At 48.6% G+C, this 5,304-nt stretch overlaps 1 long non-coding RNA gene across 1 annotated transcript; it reads right to left on the bottom strand.

Annotated features, from left to right (window-relative positions):
* Positions 1-505: 505 nt before the first annotated feature.
* On the bottom strand, positions 506-3,028 carry LOC308606461. Its single transcript, XR_014013828.1, has 2 exons — positions 2,971-3,028; positions 506-884 (listed from the first exon to the last, which is right to left on the bottom strand). It is a non-coding gene; the product is annotated as an uncharacterized lncRNA (long non-coding RNA).
* Between the last annotated feature and the right edge of the window lie 2,276 nt (positions 3,029-5,304).

Below are 5,304 nucleotides of genomic sequence, written 5' to 3'. Positions count from 1 at the left end.
CACCACAATGAAGCCCACGCACCACAACAAAGAGTAGCCCCCCCTTCTCACCACAGCTAGAGAAAGCCCAGGTGCAGCAACAAGCAAAAATAAATTTTAAAAAACCTTTCGTTGCTCACCAGTCTTCATCATTGCTACTGCTACAGAATCCCTCCCATGAGGTAAGGAGTCAGGGATGGAGTTAATGTGTGGTTTGCCAGAGTAAGATTCAGGGGGATCCTTTGCTCCTGCAAGGCATATGGTACACCACCACCCCCAAAAGGAGCCAAAATTTAATTGAGCTGCATAGGGTATGCATTGAATTTGAACATACTTAATAAGATGTACAGCTTGATTAAATTTTAATACATGTAAACCCCCAGAACCATCATAATTACAAACATCCACCATCACTGCCACACCCACCTTCAGACACCACCACCCCCAACTCCCAGGCAACTACTATTTGATTCCTTTCTTCCCATTCAATTAGTGTTTTCTAGACTTTTAATATCATTGTTTCATATTCTATTTTTTTTTTTTTTTGGCCACATCACACACCATGGGGCATCTACCCCAACCAGGGATCAAACCTGTGGCCCCTGCAGTGGAATACAGAGTGTCTTACTTACCCCTGGACCAGGGAAGCCCCGGTTTCATATTCCAAAATGAATGAACAGGGTTGTAGCCTTTTTGCATTCTAACCGTATAGGAACCTTCCATCCCCTGTGTTCCTCACCAGTAGTGGGTTGGTATGGTCACTGTTTTGAACATTACCAGTTTTAAAAGTGTGGATACAGGCCTCACTGGTCTGACGCCTTTCCCTAGTGATTCATGATGTTGAACATTCCTTGTTCACTTGCCAGGTGATTGTCTTCTATGATTAAATGTCTTTTTATTAGTAACTGTGGAGAGAATAAAAAGAAATGTGTTGCAACTTGATTTTTCTCAGTGACTTTGCTGGCTGGAATAAACGTTTAGTGCCCCACATGTAGCCCTCATTATTAAACATAGTTTTTCCATTACTGTAAGTCTAGACACCTACTTAAAAAAAAAGACCCAATTATTGTTTGCCAATTTCCCTGGTATGAATACTGCAACTGTGGGGAGTTTCACACTGAACAGGAGGTTATAACCAGAGGTGCAAGAAGCCAAACACTGGGATGTCAAAGCTTGCAGGAGAGGAATTTCACTCACAAGGCAGCAAGCCAGGAGACAAAAAAGTCTCACAACCACCTTCCTGGAGGTGAGGTGCTGTAGGGGACAAAGAGGCAGGGTGGTCCTAGGTGGGGGGAAGGGCAATTAGAGTTTAGTGTACAGGTGTATCTGCATTACAGGCTTCTGTTCTTCACGCATAGCTGGACAAAAGCTGACTCCAAGTTCCTAAAAAAACAACTGAGGCTCCCTTTCCTACAGTGACCCCACCCTGTCAGAGGTGTTATCTACAGTGGGGGACTTCCCTGGTGGTCGTCCAGTGGTAAAGAGTCCACCTTCCAACGTAGGGGATGAGGGTGATTCAATCCTGGTCAGGGAACTAAGATCCCACATGCGGTGGGGGCAACTAAGCCTACATGCCACGACTACAGAGCCCACTCCACAACGAGAGAAGCGAAAACCTACATGGCCGAACTAGGGAGAAAGCTTGGAGCATATGCAAAAAGTAGGAGAAAAAAAACCCACCCACGTGAGCTTAACCAATTAAGGCAGTTCACAAGCAGAGGGGTTTTGACATGCTATTTATTGTTCCCTTTTCTATAATTCTAGCTCAAGAAGTGTTAGTCATCAGCTTCTGTTAACCCTATGGGGCACAGTTTCAAGGTCATCCAAGGTGGACCTTAGGAACACATGCAGTATAGCAACTCCTTTCTACTATCCCCTATACAGATGCCCATAAATAAGGTTGAGAACATAGATAATAAATACCAACATATGCTAAAACAAGGGTACGAGTTTTGAGCATTTTTACTTGACCTGTATAAAGGATTACCATCACAGGCCTGAGTTGTCCAATCTGTATTCATTCCAAAGAAACGTTTGGCACAGTGGCCCAACTCTTGGGAGATAACTTCTAAGCCCTTGAAACATTTGGACTACTAATAAGAGTGTTTTACCCGGGGCCTTGTGCCATGCTAGCTAATTTATACTAATAACTTGACATACCAGTGGGTAGGGGAGCCTTAGAGTCTCTAGCAGTTTGACATTCAGAGAAGCTAGAGCGTAATCAGCCACACAGGTGTCCCTTGTGCATGACTTATTAAAGAAAAACCCTGTATAACCAGGTCTTGTGTGAGGTCCCCTGTTAGCAGTACACTTCATATTGTCACCCACAGATGCTGAGACCTAAGTGAGGGCAGAGGAAACTGGCAATGTGGTCCCTCTATGACTTTGTCCTATTGTGCCATCTCTCCTGCTTTTCATCTGTATCCTTTCACTGTAACAGACCATTAGCCCTTAATTCATAGTAGCTTCTCTAACTTCTGCAAGTGTGGATAGCGATTTATTCAACCTGAAGGTGGTCTTCTACATTCCAGAACGTAATTGTGCTTTTTAAAAAGCTTTGTTATGTATAATCGACTTAAAAATAAAATGCATTTTAAGTGCAGGGTTTGAAAAACATTGGCACAGGGTTACACTTCTGAAACCAAAAGTTTTCTCCTGCCATTTGTAATTAATCCCCCCCTTTAGCCTACAGAATTGATAATAGAAAATACTCTTCCTTCTTGCAATAGGTGGTGTTTTAGGATTTGCCAGGTTTCTCAATTTCACCTGTATTGGATCTGATACTGTTTGACACGGTGACCAACGTTGGGGAGATAATAAAACAAGACCTCCACAAAGTAGAGAAAAACATACTTTGTTCTATGAGCACAAACTAAACTGTGATGCACGTCACAGACAACCTACTAAAGACATTGTAAAGCCAGAAACCGCACCCATTCATGATACACCAAGCAGAGCCCACTCAACGCAAGCACCAAGATGAACACTCACTTGCCTTCAGGTGAGAGGACTTGACTGCCCCCTATTTGTTAGTTTTATCCTAAATGTGCCTGGGAATTAAAGTGATGCTCTGCCGGAGCTCTTCACCTTTATCCGAAGCAATCCTAGAACTTCCCATCCGTGTCTTTATGAGCAGAAACGTAGGACCCGACGCCTCCCGCAGCAACTGGGAGACGGAGGCACCATCTTCCTTGATGATCTCTTTCCAAAGAGACCTTTTTAAAAAAACAAAAACAAACCCCTCCTTGGCTGTGATTGAAGAAATGTTTACCTCTTGAGGAGTGGGGAAGCCCTTCCGAGCTGGAGACCAGGGCTGCATCACTAATTCCCTTGTGAAGAAAGTAACAGAACCTGCTGACGGCCCCCCCCTTCTACTCCCGACCCCGGGGGCAGAGGCGGCCCGGCCCGGCTTGCCCTCCTGTTTCGCCCGCAGGCAGTGCGGGTCCGGCCGGCCTCTGAGTCAACACCCGGGAAAACCCCACGGAGGAACCTCTGCAGACCAGGCCACGCGAGCCCGCGGCCGAACGGCTCACGCCCTCCTCGGGCCTTCTCACCCGGCCCGGTTCCCACCTCCGGACCCGGGAGACTCCCCCACCTCCTGCTCACGCCCTCCTCGGGCCTTCTCACCCGGCCCGGTTCCCACCTCCGGACCCGGGAGACTCCCCCACCTCCTGCTCACGCCCTCCTCGGGCCTTCTCACCCGGCCCGGTTCCCACCTCCTGCTCCCTTCGGCAACCGGAGGGGCCCCAGTCTCTTACCTATGAGTCTGCAGGTACAACCTCCGGAGAGAGCAGGAAGCGCGCCCGCCCGGCAAGACCGGGATGATCCCGCCAGCCCCGCCGACCTCCCGGAACTATGCGTCGGGCATCGCGGCCGAATCCCATCCCTTGCAGACGTCGCCCGAGCTCCGGACGGAAAGGGACGAAATAAACATGACCGCCAGATGGCGCCCGACAACCGGCGGGAACATTAGCGGGACGGATCCGAATCGCTGGCCGGCGAGGGCGCACTGCCGGCCGCCCGGATGCCCGACCTCGTTCCGTCCCGGCCCACCTCCGAGCGGGTCTCATGGCCACGTGTGTTTTTGCTTCCTGCCCACTAGTGGAGGTCACTGCCTAGTTCTTCTCGCCACTGCGGTCATACAGGCACAGCCGCAGTTCCTCTCTGCTTCCTGACACCTGCATGTGACAGGCTTCATGTGGCCTTACGTGGCCTGCTGTGCCTGTCGTTTCCTTGGGGAACTTCCAATGGCAGTAGCCTCTCCTGTCCTCACTCAGTCACCTCCATAAATTAAAATCCCGGGAGCACATTTTTACACAGTTGTAAAACTGACAAGAGGATTATTTAGCTTTTCGAAAGCTTTATGTACATATCAAAGGGACAGAGAAAGAATTCAGAATTAGAAGTTTGCTAACGGAAATGCTCTAAGAAAAGAGACTGGAGGATATTCATGGCACAAAGCTCCAAATACCCAACATTCCGAAAAAGGTTACGGTGAATCCCAGTGAACAAGATAACACACTGTGAGCAAACAACCCAGTGCCTGCTTGCTTGCAGATTTTGGCAACCTACAGTAACCTTTTCCATGCCGGGCCCTTTCTTGAATATGCATGCCCCCAGGCTTAATACTTCAGTCCAGTGCTTTGAGAGCTATCTCCCTGTCTCCTTACTTGTCACAAGTAATAAATGCTTCTGCTTTAACTGAAAGTACTTGGTGTGTTCACTGGCTATGCACCCCAAGGGAAGGACCCACTGAGTCTGGTAACAATAATGATACACCTCAGCACAACTTGGGGGCCCGTGCAGAGGCATCCTGGGGACACTGTGATGAGGTCTGCATGCTGACACCCCTCAACAAGCCTATGCACACACATGCATTACACCACATCCACAACAGAAAAGACATGTGATAGTCATGAGACACAAAATCAGAGTATGTGACACACATCAGAGGCTTGTGGGAATAGAGAGAGGTGCTGAACTACCACACCAGGTATGAGGACACAAATGCACAAATGCTCCAGGGAGACTTGTGAGACAAGCATGGGATAGGGAGGCCCAAAAGCCTAGTGTGTGGATATCCACACAGGATCACACAATCATGCACGTGGATCGAGTGTGACAGGTGGTCTCAACCTGGCTGGGAGATAACCCCTGCTCTTCCCCACCCTAGCACCATACCTGCAGGTTTGATGATGTGCTGATGGCAGCCAGAACAGGAGCCGGGTGCTCGTCCTGCCACAACCTGCAGTCTCACACGTTTGAAGACCGAATGTAAACACGAAAGGTCACGTGATGGAATCAAATCAGCCCAAGCCCCAGTAG

This window comes from Mesoplodon bidens, assembly GCF_964165515.1.
Source record: "Mesoplodon bidens genome assembly, chromosome: 18".
In the NCBI taxonomy this organism is placed as follows: domain Eukaryota; kingdom Metazoa; phylum Chordata; class Mammalia; order Artiodactyla; family Ziphiidae; genus Mesoplodon; species Mesoplodon bidens.
This window is presented reverse-complemented; position numbering and strand designations above follow the sequence as displayed.